Below are 15,293 nucleotides of genomic sequence, written 5' to 3'. Positions count from 1 at the left end.
TTAGAATTTCTGATCCATGAGAAAGCAGCACTGGCCACTATGCCACTAAGCTACCTTTCAAAGTATTATATAGTATATCATTAACACAATACAATAAGGTGGTTTATTACTGTGTCACAAACATGCAGCTTACAAACTTTATTAATGTCTTTCATGGCAAAGCACTTTGCACATGCAATACCAATGAACCCACTGAGTTTACTGCTCAGAACTGAACCTGTGACCTTATTTTTTAGAGTCTGACCTTGTAGCGGTTGTTGTGGATATGTGTGGGTGTCACTGGCAGTTTGCACTTTTCTCTCGTCCTGTTAATGGTGGAATGGCTGAATGTACAATGCCGGCCAATGGTTCATGGGGAAGGGGGCACCTGGCTCAGAGGGCCGAACAAACTGGAAGGGGAGGAGCCAACCATATGTAAATCTGTGGGAGGAGGAGAGAGCGCCAGACTAGAAGGAGAAGTCAGCCACCACAAGAAGGCAAGAGGGAAAGCTACATTAAAGTCACGTGAACCTGGGTTCATTTTAGTAAGCATTATCTTCCTTTTGGATGTGGTGGAGTTATTCGGGAGAGGACTTGACAGGCCAGTGTTAAGGGACTGTGTATGTTTACGATTCCCGGGACAAGAGGTATAGCTTGGCGTATCCTTCACCATAATGATATAACAGGGGATATTTAAAGGACTCCGGTTTCATTAATTTTTGTTTTTCATATTTGTGTATTAGTGGTGTATTTTGTTCAGTGTTTTGTTTTTGTGATTCATGGGGTGGGGAGATTGCTGCATCTCGGTACTATGTATATTGGGGGTCTGTTTGTTTTGTACAATTACTTATTTTACTGTATAGGAACAATTCTTATTTAACTCAACTTTTGCTTCCGCTGGCGTGCTTCTGTATTTGTGCCGGTTTAGTAGGGCAGTAGTGTTGGTCGCTCACGCCCTGGATCATTATTTATTTCTTTATTTTTCTTTCTCTCTTTGCTGCCACTCTAGGATGGCAGCACATATTATAATCATGCCAGTTTGCGTAGTGGTACAACCTCTTAGCCACCATGCCACACAGCAACTTTGAGATAATACTGTGTAGATCCAAATTCCAACCTCTCTTTCCTTTTCCAAATCTCACTCTGTCTGGGTTTTGTTTTCTTTTGTAAACTGTATATAACTGACAAATAGTTCAAACATGCATTCATTTATTTTAGGAATCCATTCATTCCAAACTAGGTCACAGAGAATTCTTTTCCAGCATAATTGGGCTCATGGTGTGCCAATCCATCGTTCAGATTAGTGTGAGTTAATTGACACGTTTTTCATATTTGGAAGGTAGGTTGAGTACTGGGGAAAAAAACACACAGACATGAAGAGAACATTTCACACAATGAGGGAGCATCACTGACAACTGTGTCACCATGGCATCATATGGAATACAATGTTACAAAAACAAGAAAACATTTAAGAAATTCCTGTAGGCAAGCATAGTCCCAAAAGTCAAAGTTATAGTATAGTAATAATAATAATAATAATTCATTACATTTATATAGCGCTTTTCTCAGTACTCAAAGCGCTATCCACACAGGGAGGAACCGGGAAGCGAACCCACAATCTTCCACAGTCTCCTTACTGCAAAGCAGCAGCACTACCACTGTGCCACCTGAAGCTGACAGAGCTTCATGCTTCTAAACACTAAATCACTAAATTATACTAATAAAAACATTTTTATGTACATAGTATCAAAGCTTAACTGTTATACTCTGCTAGATTCCACAAACTCAAAACTCAGACTTTTTCCAAAGCTAGGTCTACAGGCCCCCTGAGGCCTAATTACCAAAAAATGAATTTTACCCCAAACTCAGAAATGAGGCTTTCAGCCTATACAGACCACAAAGGGATAATGGCTTAAAGTAATCTTCAATCACTCTGAAAGAAAGAGGAGAACTATATAAAAACCCATGATCCACAATAACGAAACAAAGTAGGATATGCTTAAAAGTAAACAAACTATTGTTTGTAATGCAAAAATCATAAGCCACATGTATAAGCAAATTGGGGTCATAAACAGAAAATCTAAGACGCACTTACAAATATTGAAATCCACAAATAGCCAACAGCAGAATTTGTAACAATAGTGCCAAAGTACTTAGAAGGACTTATAAAGACCTGGAGATGGTCCTCCAGCTTTAGACTTAGGGGGGTCCACCCCCCTTAGATTCAACATCAAAAAGACTATGCCCATAACTTAAAGAACAACTGAACAAACTATTAACATAATGCAATGAGTTTAAATGAAATAGACAAATATTCCTAATAGCATAATCAAAAATAAAATTTACAAAGTTCAACAAAAAGTAAGAGAAAAATATTTTCAAGCCAACAATGATACTGTGGTAATTCCGTAACATTAACACATAAACTCTGTGGAACAGAGTGACTTGCAGAGTCCCAAAAATAGTTGGGGTGCCAGCCGTCTAATTGCAAATAACAGAAAGCATCAAATATCAAGGAAATTTACATGTACAAGGCATAAAGTATCGCCTGTTGTGAGCAGGAGGGAGCTAACTTGGAGCTCTGTTCTGAAGAGAGTTTGGGTCACGAGTGAAATGCCAACTTCCAGGGATAGCTGGTTTTATATGCTCCAAACTGAAAGTTGTGGGACTTGTGGAGACAATAGGGCATTTCCTGGGGATTCTTATCAGAACTGTGGAGGAAAGAGACAAGACAGTTTGTGACAGTGCCCTCTCTCGTCTTGGGGTGGTACTGCATATCTGAACAGAGCTGGCAAGGTCAACCTCAGACACGCATGCATGACAACTGTTAAACATTCTAAGTTAAAAATACATCTGCATGCCCAAAGCCCCTTCTACTGGCTCTGAAAGCTATGGACTCATTGATCCCAGCATTATTAGTACAATGAGATGTTTTCTAGTAGTTACAGATGAGTCTGTCAGTCAGATTGAATTTTAATGTTTTTTCTTGGTTGTGATACACATTTGTATTCTATCAAAGTTTTGATAATCACTTAGCCCAACAACCAAATAAAAAAGCACATCACTTCTCCATTTAAATCCCAGACTTTGCCTCCTTCTGTTTCTTGTTGACATTTACATTAGAAGGATGAGGCTTAGCCAGCCACTGTTTCTACTCTTATCTCCAGTCCACTGGTTGTTACTGATTCTGAGTGCAAAGATTTCTAAGCTGCTCTTGTGGGCACACAGCACAAAGCACGGCACTTTTCACAAAGCGCCTAGATCAGCCATGATCCCCCTGTGTGGCTCTGCAGGACTGCGAAGTCCTTTCATAGAGCTTTCATTCATTGTGACATCTTGCACTCTGTTTCTCTGTCTCTACTTCTCTAAATATATGCTGGTTTGATTAATTTTCTTCTTGCCCTTGACCACAGAAAAAAGAAAATCTATATTAATACATTTACTTATTTGGCTGACGCCTTTATCCAAGGCAACTTACAACATTTTTGATACAATTGTTTACATTTCTTTTGGTTTTCCAATTGTAGCACAGGCAGGTCAAGTGACTTGCTCATGGTCACACAGTGTGGTAGTGGGATTTGAACTCACAACCTCAGGGTTTGAAGTCTTAATGACAACACCACACTGAATGAAGTGGCATTAATGAAGTGGCAGTAGCCATTGGATAGGAGTGTGACATGTTTGTCAGACATACAAGTAAGAATTTCACCGTCCTATGTACATCTAACAATATATTGAACTTGAAGTTGACATGAAGATGGTATAATAGGTTGTTTAGGTCTGAACAAGTGAAGCGCTTTGTGGCTAGGAATAGAAAATTGTAAGTCTGGTTGGCACAAATTAAGTTTCGGCATATGGAGTGGAACTCAACATTCACAGATGTTGGGCAACATCTTAACAAGACACGTGACATTTGAAAGGAACCCAAAACAAGAATAGATGCTAATGGTGTGTCACTGATATTCACTGGAGTGAGTGAAGTTGTACAGGGGTGTAACTGGCACAGCAAAACTGACAGGTCAGGTTAGTTTTTAGTTGAATTTTTAATAAAGGCAAAACTGAGAGACAAATGAGATTTTATTAATTTACTTACTCAAGTTTTCTCCTGCATCATCAAAAGACTGGTGTCTTAGGTTAAATGGCAATTCCAAATTGGCCGAGTGTGGGTGTGTATATGAGTGAGCCCTACAATGTCCTCTGCTTCCAGGATATTCTCCAGTTCCCCAGTGATCTGAAACTGTATTATGTGGATTTTGTTGTTCTAAAGATCCTAGACATTTTAAAGAATGTTTACTGGAATTTTGCTTCATTCTTCTCTGCTGGTCAGATCTTATACTAAATTTCCCTTTCCTTTTTTTATTAATATTATTTCTTCCTGTATGTCAATTAGGATAATGTTTATGGATGTAACAATCTCTCTCCATTTAAAAAGACACACATGTCTAGGTTTTGACCATATTCCATGATTTTATGTAATTTAAAGGAATTTTTTTATATGTTACTTACCCCATTTATATTGTAGTGGTGGCCAAGAAAAAACTTTAATAATGTTTTTGTGGAGAAATTGCATATTGAAGATTAAAACTCTACACGACCCTGCGGTGACAAGTTCTGGACAACAGCAAATGATGTGAAAAACATCCATGGGGGGAAAAAAAAAATTATCACGTAACTCATGTTGCATAATCCACCTCTCCATTATCCAGCATTTAAACGGAAGAACTTTGTTATGAAACCATTCAAATTGCACAGATGCTTCTTTGTTAATTAGCTAATATAAGCGAAGTTCACCTCATTGGCTATGCCACATTTAATAGGCTCAGTTGTAACTAATTTTCTTTCAAAGTCACATAAATAGGTAAATCGAGTCCACCTGTGCACAATTAAGGTATCTCATTTCCCATGAGATCGGAAATTGAATCCTGCACATCGATCAATTGGAAGTCCTTGTTAGACAAAGCCACAATCTAATTGACTATTGAAAATAATTTTATATTTATTTTAACACGTAATTCCCACAATATAGTGCATTTGAACTGAAGACAGTATTCTTGACCAATGAATGAGAAAGTGAGGCAGACAGTCAATTGAAACGCACTGTATTGAGGGAATTGACATCTTTCCTGTGGACATTCATTGCAGAGTTTGCTACAGTATTATGAGCAGTTACTTCCAGAAAACAATGCACATATTTTCCCTATATTGACCATCAAATGATTAACAGACATGCGGATTATGTGATAAAAGAATATACAAAAGTAAAATATAAAAAGAATATAATTTTTGGGTCGAGTATACCTTTAATGGTTGCTCCTATTGTATAGGGTGGTCCAGATCTAACTATGCGTTTAATACAATGTAATGCAATAATTGCATAATTAGATCTGAACCACCCTGTATTTGTAAATCCATGTAAGCACTCTAGGCCTGCCCTCAGTGAAGAGTATCTGAATACAACTGGATTGAAAAAAGAACAAACAAGAAAAATCTCAGAGGGTAAAAACCATGAAAGGGATTAGAGTGTAAAACTGCCATCTAGAATATGAAAATACGGAAGGAATCTTTTTGTGCTGACAAAGGAAAAAACATAGTTATTGTTTGGAGTCCTTAGAAAAAAAATAGAAAGAAAAAGTAAATGAAGCAATTGGCATTACCTTTCGGGATTGGACCTTGATTTTGAATGTCTAGTGAATAGGAAATTTAGGTTCTGTTGCTCATAAAATAAAAATAAATAATCTAGTGACCAAGAAAAAATATTTTCAATAGTCTGTTAGATTGTGGCACTCTCCAGCGAGGACTTCCCATTGATCGATGTGCAGGATTTATTCTGATCTCATGGGAAATGAGACGCCTTAATTGCACACAGGTGGACTCCATTCACCTATTTATGTGACTTTGAAAGAAAATTGGTTACACCTGAGCCTATTAAGTGCGGCATAGCCAACATGGTGAAGTTCTTTTATATTAGCTAATTAACAAGGAAGCATCTCTGCAATTTGATTGGTTTCATGGTGACATTCTTCAGTTTGAATGCTGATAAAGAAAAACACTTAAGAATGACTACATATAATGAAGTGAAATGAGAAAAAGTCCTTGTGGTGGGTACTTTTTGAAAATGCTTGCTTCAAGAAATCAGACTACCTATAATTAGCATTGGAAAAATAAGGGGCAGCAGAGTGGTTAGCTGTGATGGAGGGTGAGAGTGGAGCCAGGCTGAGAGAGGAGGGAGGGCCAGTCACTGTGTACTGTGACCCCCCAACCCCCCCCCCCCCCCAACAGCCACAGCTTAGGTGTGGAGACATCTTTACTTATTATTATTATTCAGTGGATAAATGTATGCCTCTGACTTGGGGGTCCTGGATTTGTAGCCAGCTTCTCCACGTTAGGACGTGAAGAGGAAAGGGGAAGACCCTGGACTATTACCAGCCAGTGACAGTGTTGTTAGATTCAAATTACACTCTGGACATTGTTTATGTTAAGTTTGCACATTCCCCCCATGTCCGTGTGGGTATTTTTGAGGCTTTCAATTTTTTTACTCCTGTATCTCAAACATGAGATTTAAATGAGCTGGCGAATCTGAATTGGCCTAGTTTTGTGTAAGTGTGCCCTGTTAGAGACAAGCACCACACTCCAATGTTTCCAGTATATGCTCCCTGAGTAGCAGATGTTATCTGGAATTGAATTCAGCAAGTAAGAAAATGTATGATGTAAAAGAACAGATAAGATAAAGATTTGGGATACCTCCCTGGTAACCCCGTATAGTTGAATGATTTACAGTAAAGAAAACTGCAGCAATTGCGAAAACATCTTCATAGACGCAGTTCTTCATGACAGAACTGAACTATTGTAAGATGGTGGATCTTACGACTTTCAGGACTTCTGGCAGAAAGAGGCAGGTCCAGGTGGACGGACACCAATGGTGGTAAAGCCATCAATCCTCCGGTCTGCAGAGGAGAGAAAAGAGAAAGGTCATTATTAGACAGTACCTACTACTGCAGCGGTGGGTTGTTACCTTTACCCGAGTCCTTAAGCTGTCCCCTATGCTCACGTGTGTGACAATGGATAAACAGATTTTTCAAAAGTTTTCCCTTTATTGCCAAGGTGACACCACCTCTTCCCACGATTTCTAATTACTTCAGTATAAGAAAAACCTTTGAGTTATTTCTGTTTACTGTAAGCCTGCCAAATACATTTGGCAGTTTCACAATAAATATTTTGGTGACCCTTCACACAGATGTCAGAGGGCTAGTCTGGGGTAGGGGCAGGCAAGAATGTCTCTCTTTTACAAGATGCTAAATTGACCCAGTAATGTGTGACAAGGAGACCTCATTGACTCGGCAGTCTCTTTTTAGGACTCAAAGGTCTCAAGGGTTATTGAGAGAAGCTGACAGAGCTTCATGCTTCTAATCTGACCAAATGAAAGCTTAGCGGATAATAATTAAAGATGACTCGAGTTGTTACTGCAAGATAAGTTCTGCAAGGAGAATACAAGGGCATAGATGAAAGCTTGTTAAGAGCAACTCATGAAAACATTTTTTTTAACGCACAGAATTATTAATGCATGGCACAAGCTGCCAGGGATGTGGATAGGGCCATTCAGGTTTTAGCACAGTGCCATCACAGGGTCCTGTCTTTAGAGAAGGAGGTGAGGATATGCTAAAAGGGTCAACTCTGGTCATTTTTCCTATATGCTTTTAAAGATGAGTTTGATTTCTCGGCTTATTGTGCTGTGTCTTTCACAAATTTATTCCTCAAAGACGCTGTACCGCATTTAGACCTTCAGTTTAAAAACGGCATCACTTACATATACAGGGACAATAATACAGGGCTAGGATGCCAAGGAAAAACTAAGTAATCATTCTTTTTCATCTTGTTTTTCACTGCTGGTGCCTTTCTGTATTAAGGGAGCAGTGCTTATTCTGAAAGATCACGGACACTGATCACTAAATTATTTATTTATTTGTTAATTCTGCCTCTGAAGCTGGCAGCATTGGATGCAAGGCAGGAACCAACTAACAGAATAATTTTATGGAACCACAGATGACTAGAATTATAGATGATTTACTCTGACCTCTAAACTGAAGAGCTTCAGATATAAAAGCAAAAAAATATGTATATACTATATCATTGAGCCTGCTTAATGAAATTTCAGGAGAGCAGCACCCAACTAACATTCTTGTAATTATTCGATAGATACGGATTGAGAAGTGATTTGTATGCCGAGCTAAACAAGTGTTTTGATAATTTCAGAACACTTTAGCTTTTCAACATTTCTTGATATATTGAAATATGCTCCCTTATATTTTAACATAACTGCAATACATTCTGAGGTATCACAAAAATATAATTTTTCAGATATTCTGAAATTATTTTGTGTATATGTTTTAAATATTTTTTTTCAGACACAACATACTGATGCTGTATATATTTTAAAAACCTGAAACTGATTTTGAGCTTTCTCATAATCACTTTCTGTGAAATTTCCAATTTCTTCCAGCAGGACTTCTAAACCATGAGATATTTTCAAATAACTAGGATATCTTGAAATAAATATAAACGTATCTCAAATGGAAATGAAGATACTTATTTTAAGAAACTGACATATCGCAAATGTGTTTTAGATATCTCAAATATGAATCAATGTGCAGATATTTGAAATACTCCTGAAACAACAACCAGGCCATTCTGAGATATCTGAAATCTTAAAATGACAGGAAGGCCCTATTCAGTTCAAAGAACTTTTATGAATCATTTTGAGATCTCTTGAATTTCATTTTAAAATGTGCAGCTTTTTTTAAATATCTCAAAATGTATTTGAAGTATCTTAAAATATATAAGATGTTAAAAAAAGCTTGAAATGCAGTTGATATCTCAAGATGCATTTAAGATATGATGGAATAGCTAATTCAGATATTTATAAATAATTTGTGAGAGTAACATAGTGGACCTGAGAGAGACTCTGCTAAGTGTCCATGAACTGTCATATGGAGATGTCTACCATAAACGCATGGAAGATTATTTGTGCCAAAATAAAATGCAACCCAACATGTTAACCACATTGCAATGCAATGCTTATGCATCTAATTTGGCACCTTTATCGTGTCATAATTAAAAACATATGAACTAAATGATCAATTGCTTTTTATTACAGCACACAATTTTCAAGTCAAGTTTAAAATGCAATACAATGCATTTTAATTTATATCCATAGATTGTGTGTCGAAACTAAAAGCAAAGCAAATGTGTTGCTTTTGGCTTAGTGGCTGCTCCAAGTGGTAATGCACTTTGATTCAAGACCATGAATTAATTGTGCCAAAACTAAATGTAATCAAATGTCCAATAAGCATCAAAAAGTGGGGCAAAGGGCATCAACTTTCAGGGTAAGATGATTTCTAATTACGAGTGTGTTCACCCATCGATAAAGATGGAGAATGGGGAATAGATAAGGCAGGGCATCCGCTGTCTCATTGAACAGGTGGAATTTGGCGATTTAAATGACGATTTCATTCTCTTCTGTGTCGATTGGTTGCTTTAAAGGATTGGTATAATATAAGCAGCAACATGAGAAGAATTTGCAGCTGTTACAGTAACACTGTTTGAACACATTGAACAGCTAATGTCCTGAAGAGCAGAGGTATACGATTATGTAGATCAACTGGGGTATCCATACACCAATATTCCCTTAATTATGGTATTGCTAAACTATGATATAAGTTAAGCTTAATACATTATGTAGACACGTTAACATAAGAGTGAACTTTTTCAGTGAGACCTAAAACAAACTTCCTACCCTTTCGGTTAATCACTCTGCACTGACGTAACTTATATTTCTCACCACAACCCAGAAATGTATAGAAGTGGAACGCCTCTTACCCCAACTGATACCCCCTACCCCACTTTGTGACTCTGGTCATTTGATTACATTCAATTTTGGCATGATTAAATGTATCATGTTCATATGCACTGCATTGCAATGTAGATAACACGTTTGGATTGTATTTATTTTTGGCATGAATAATTTTCCGCTTAAAAGGAGCCAGTGCAGAGTGTGGAAAGAGAGTGCTGATGATCTTTTAAGACACAACGGCTTGTCAGGGATTTCTTTGATAAAATCCTTGAGGTCTTTCGATTCAAATATGATGCTGGCATGGGGACATTGGAAGCAAGAGGGGTGTTTCCTCGGAGCACATGTGAGCAGAGTAATTTGTCTGAATCGGTGCGGGTGGTAGATGAGGACAGCAAGGCCCGATTGGAGACAGAGTGCTTGTTCATTCTCCAAGATGTTACAAAATCTTCAAATGCATTGTGAGCTATCTGTAAATGTTATTTTGGCTTGCGTTGCATTTGCTCAGCTAAGACACAAAGAAAAAAAAAATCAAGAAATACCGTATATCGATGCGGCCATTTACTGAGTCTGCATAATCCAAGGTCAGTATTGCAGAGAGCAAGCACTTATTGCATTACTTTCGGACAGTGGACTGCTAGACAGAACTACCAGTCCATGACGGGGTGCACTCTCACTTACCTCTTCACTTGTTTGCTTAGTTCTTCATTAAATGTACAGTATTTTCTTGACTCCTGTTGATCAAGTATTACTTTGTTGGTAATCTTTTGCACAAAACACCATCACGAAAATCCATTATTATATAATTTAAAGCCTCCTCATTACAAGGCATGTGATGAAATTCAGCGTGTAGCATTTATAGATTTGAAATTAATTAACCTGAGATGTGTAATGGAGCAATATACCTATTTTAACTTTTCGTAACCTTTTATATTACAAAATGCCAGCTATTTGCAACCATGAAGAGCCAAGTACAATCTGTAAGCACAATTCAGAAGCTGAGCTATTGTGCCTCATAGAAGGGACACTGCAGAGCAGACCACCATGACATGATTGATAAAGCAGCCGGGAAGCAGGTAACTGACTGCACATGCGCACAGCAGGATAGCTCACCACGAATGGATGTAAGCCTAAGGTATTGGCTAATCAGTCTTTATTTTAGATGGCACCCTTCACGGAAAGCAGTGTTACAAGGTATCTTTAGTTAAGCAAAATACAACATGATAACAAGGGTTAGTTTAAAGTTAGTAAAAGCCAACGGAAATATAGAATAATAACACTAACACCACACCTATGCTTTCACTGCATGGATTTAAAATTAAACAACAATGAGTTAAATGTGCATGCAAATTGTTGGACACGGGAAATCAATAGGGTTTATTGCAGAGTACTTTTATGTGGTGGCTCCCAAGTGCAAGTGGTGAATGAATAAAATGTGGTTGCATTACAAGGTGGCTCTAATTTTGCCACCTTTATAGCGGCTTGCACTTCAAGGCCACCATACTTTTTGGGATGGTGTATATAAATAGGTCAGTTTTCAAATGATTTTTAAAGGAAGGAGTGAAAAGAAAGGTTGAAAATTTTCAGGATGTCATAATTTAAGTCTGATTCCTGAACTCACATAATAGAATTTGGGATATTGAGGCCTCACCTGGTTGCATTGTGTGCAATGGTGGGTCCAGCCCTGGTTGAGGAATGAATTGGAATGTCAAATGATCATTCAGTTCAGTTTTAATTGAATTGTCAACCCATCTCCTGGGTGTGTTATTTACTACTATATAAGGACCACACCTTCTTTTGAATTTGCTGTCCTATCCGAGACTGGTTGCTGGCTACGACATAATGCAGCCCCCAAATCCTAATTTCTTTCTAAACGTTATCTTAAACAGTAGCTTTATGATAAATACTGCCTGGCTGGGGTGTTTTTTGGTTTAATATGTTGGCCACTTTCAAAATGCACAACTCGGAAGCAGTTCTGCAGGCCATGTCGCGATAACTGAGTCAATTGAATGATACAGGAAAAGAAAGCAACAGAGTAAAAGAATTCAAGTACAAAAAGGAACATAAACCAACAGATATACTTTACACTCACTGAGCAAATTATAAGGAACACCTTTACGCCTGCTTACCCATTAAATTATCTAATCAGCCAATCATGTGGTTGGCAGTGCAATGCATAAACTACTTCAGGAACAGGACAGGAATTTCATTTAATGCTTACTTCAAACACCAGAATGGGAAAACAAGTGTGATTTCAGTGCCAGACAGGCTGGTTTGATTATTTCTGTAACTGCCAATGTCCTGGGATTTTCATGCACAGTCTCTAGAGTTTACTCAGAGTGGTGCAAAAAACATCCAGTGAGCAGCAGGTCAATGGATGGAAACACTTTGTTGGTGAGAGGGGTCACAGGAGAATAGCAAGACTGGTTCAAGCTGACAGAAAGGCTATGGTAACTCAAATAACTACTGAGTACAACAGTTGAAGACTGGACAAACTTAGTGTGGTCTGATTAACTTTGAGGTACACGTGATGGTAGGGTCAGACTTGGCCACCAACAGCATGAATACATTCAACCAACCTGCCTTGTGTCAACAGTTCAGGCTGGCGGTGGTGCTGTAATGGTGTGATGAATGTTTTCTTGGCACTCTCAGGGCTGTTAATGCTTATCAATTTATCGCTTGAATGCCATGGTCAATTTGAATATTGCTGCTGACCATGTGTGTCCCTTCAAGGCCACCATTCACACATCTTTTAATGGCTACTGCCACCATGATAATGTTTCATGTCACAAAGCAAAATTTGACATTGAGTTCAGTGTTTTTCAGTGGCCTTTCCAGTCACTGGATCTGAATCCATTTGAACACTATTGGGATGTGGTAGAACAGGAGATTTCCTACATGAATGTGCAGCTAACCAATCTTATTTGTTATTATTTGTAATTTCAAAACTTATTTGAAATTGTGTGATGCAAACATGTCAACATAGACCTGAATCTCAAATTAATGTTTCCAAGATTTTGTGGAACACCCATATAAACACCTGAAGAAATGCAAACTCCACACAAACACTGACCAGGCCAGGATTTTAATCTCATTCCATGGAGTTAAGTAATACTGTTAACCATTACATCCTGAAAAAGCAGTCTGATTAACAGTAGTTCAAAGGGTAGAATTAAAGGTGAAGTGGAGTGATTCTGTGGCTAAGGGTTTGTGTTAGTATGTGGAAGGTTGCCAGTTCAAATCCTATTATTGCCAGAAGCGATCCTACTCTGTTGGGCCCTTGAGCAAGACCTTTAACCTGAAAATTGCTCCAGGGACAATGTACAATGGCTGACCCTGTGCTCTGACAGGCGGCCCACCCACCCAAAACTCACGTGAAAAGACCAGTTTCCAATTGGGGATTAATGAAGTTTATTAAATCACTCTATGGTTTCTGCATCAAGAAGACTAGGATCTGTTGACTACTGGTGACTTCAATGTGTGCAGTAGTTAGTGCATTGGTTTATGCCAATTTGAAAACAGATGGATTGACTATACACTGTTCTCCATAGGTAATGTGTGTGTGTGTGTGTATATATATATATATATATATATATATATATATATATATATATCTATATATATATATATATATATATATATATATACAGACAGGTCATCGTCTTTAAATGTCCTGAAAATCGTGCAACAAGCATATTACATGGTAAGCCTACAAGCCTGCAGCTGATCCCTCAGAGGGCGAGTAAAGAGTGTGCTTGTTTCTCATTTAAATTGCTGTCTAAAAGGGAGTTTTTCAAAGGGCACGTGTGTTACTTTGTCTTTGTGTTACTGATTATCAGTGTCAGAGACAGTGACTCTGTGCCATCACCAGTCATAATACACACACACACACACACAGTATTGGTACATAAAGAGACATTACATAAAGATGCTATCCACCTTATTTAAAGGATAAGTGTCTGTGTGTCTATCCAGTTGATATGTCTGTATCATTCCAACAGATGGCGCATCACAACCACTGCTTTTATGAATTCCATACCAAATCGCCTATAACAGAGACATATGCATTGCATTTGTCATTCCAACAGCATTTTATTGCTACAAATGTTTTTGATGCCCCATCTGTTAGAATGACAAATGTAATGCATTTTATTACTGTATACATTGCAAAATACATTCCAATAGATAGTGCACTGCAAATGTTAACACTGAGGCCTACATTAATTTCTTAGATTTCAACCCATCTTAAACAGGTAGCACAGCTAGTATGTTAGATAAACAGAGAGAAAATACACTGCATGATAGATAAATATGCTATTTAGCAGACGGATAGATATCTTTAAGGCTAATTTCTATGGGAATGAATTTGCCTCATGGCAATAGTGAAGTGAAGTGATTTTAAGGCTCCTGCTTACATTATTCCTTCAATAATAAGAGTTCATAAGTCTTCTGCTATTTTGACTCCAAATGGGAAACGCTTGCAGCACTCTTGGTTTTTCATTTGCTTCATTATGTGATAGGTGCATTAATTAAATGATAAACTAGGATTCCCAGACATAATTGCGTCTGTTTTTATCTCTCATCCGGCCGTGTACACCATACTTATTAGGTTTGCTCTTTTGCTGTAGGCAATATCCATTTTTGGAAAAGAGAGAATTCTTGCTGAATAGGCACCTGGACAACAATAATCGGCATGTTGAGATCTTGATCTTATTTTGGTCCTCATACGCTCTATGTAGAGAGACAGAAATCAAAGGGAATTGGATCTCCATTTTATTAACAAGATGGAGCCTACCACTATGTGTAGCAGGACAGAATTGACACAACAGTCACTTAAAAGCATAGACTCTTCAGTGAGCCCTAGTACAAACAATTGCTGCAGTCCTGTCCACACTGCCATTACTTGTGGAGCATCAGTCCTTTGCCAGTTATGTAATGGCTGCTTAATATCCGTTTAGAGATTACAGCCACCCTTATAGAAGATACTTCTGAGTAGCCACAGATCTAGGCTAGCAGCAGCTTCAACTGTAAAGCCTGAAATTTACCGACATACCGAGAAATGCTGTCTACTGTTTCAGTTGCATTAATATTTAAATCATTTGTTATATTTTTTCATTAGTTGTTATTGACAATACTGAATACTTGTTATATCCATGAGATGGTAGTGGAGCAGTCAGGCCTGCTCAGTGGCTGTTAAGCATGTCACCCTTGAGACAATTTCCCTGTAATTAAAATTCAGTAACGCAGCATGCAGCTGCCTAATTTAAAGCCTGCGTAGACTCAACTGCATGTGGCTGCCAAGGGAGTGTCAGAGCCTGGAGTCGACAGCTTTTTATTGTTTCTGCATTAATGCTTAAATTCTGAAGTCTGCCATACCTTATCAGCATTATGGCTTCAATATTCAGAGTAACTAATTATCCAATTCCACTGAAACTTCATTAGCAAAAGAAAAACAAGAATAATCAAAACA

The 15,293-nt window shown here is 38.0% G+C and overlaps 2 protein-coding genes across 2 annotated transcripts in view; one reads left to right on the top strand and one right to left on the bottom strand.

The window, feature by feature from the left end:
- The window catches only part of psda (pleckstrin and Sec7 domain containing a), a 176,935-nt gene that overhangs the window by 131,396 nt on the left and 30,246 nt on the right, over positions 1 to 15,293 (top strand). The gene's annotated exons all lie outside the window — the stretch shown is intronic.
- Positions 1,086 to 15,293, bottom strand: part of sncga (synuclein, gamma a) — a 405,959-nt gene continuing 391,751 nt past the window's right edge. Inside the window, exon 6 of the transcript XR_007934086.1 lies at positions 1,086 to 1,098. The gene's annotated coding sequence lies outside the window, so the exon portion shown is untranslated. The remainder of the gene's footprint in view (positions 1,099 to 15,293) is intronic.

This window comes from Erpetoichthys calabaricus, chromosome 2, assembly GCF_900747795.2.
Source record: "Erpetoichthys calabaricus chromosome 2, fErpCal1.3, whole genome shotgun sequence".
In the NCBI taxonomy this organism is placed as follows: domain Eukaryota; kingdom Metazoa; phylum Chordata; class Cladistia; order Polypteriformes; family Polypteridae; genus Erpetoichthys; species Erpetoichthys calabaricus.
The sequence above is the reverse complement of the archived record's forward strand: the minus strand, read 5'-3'. Positions and strand labels throughout refer to the sequence as shown.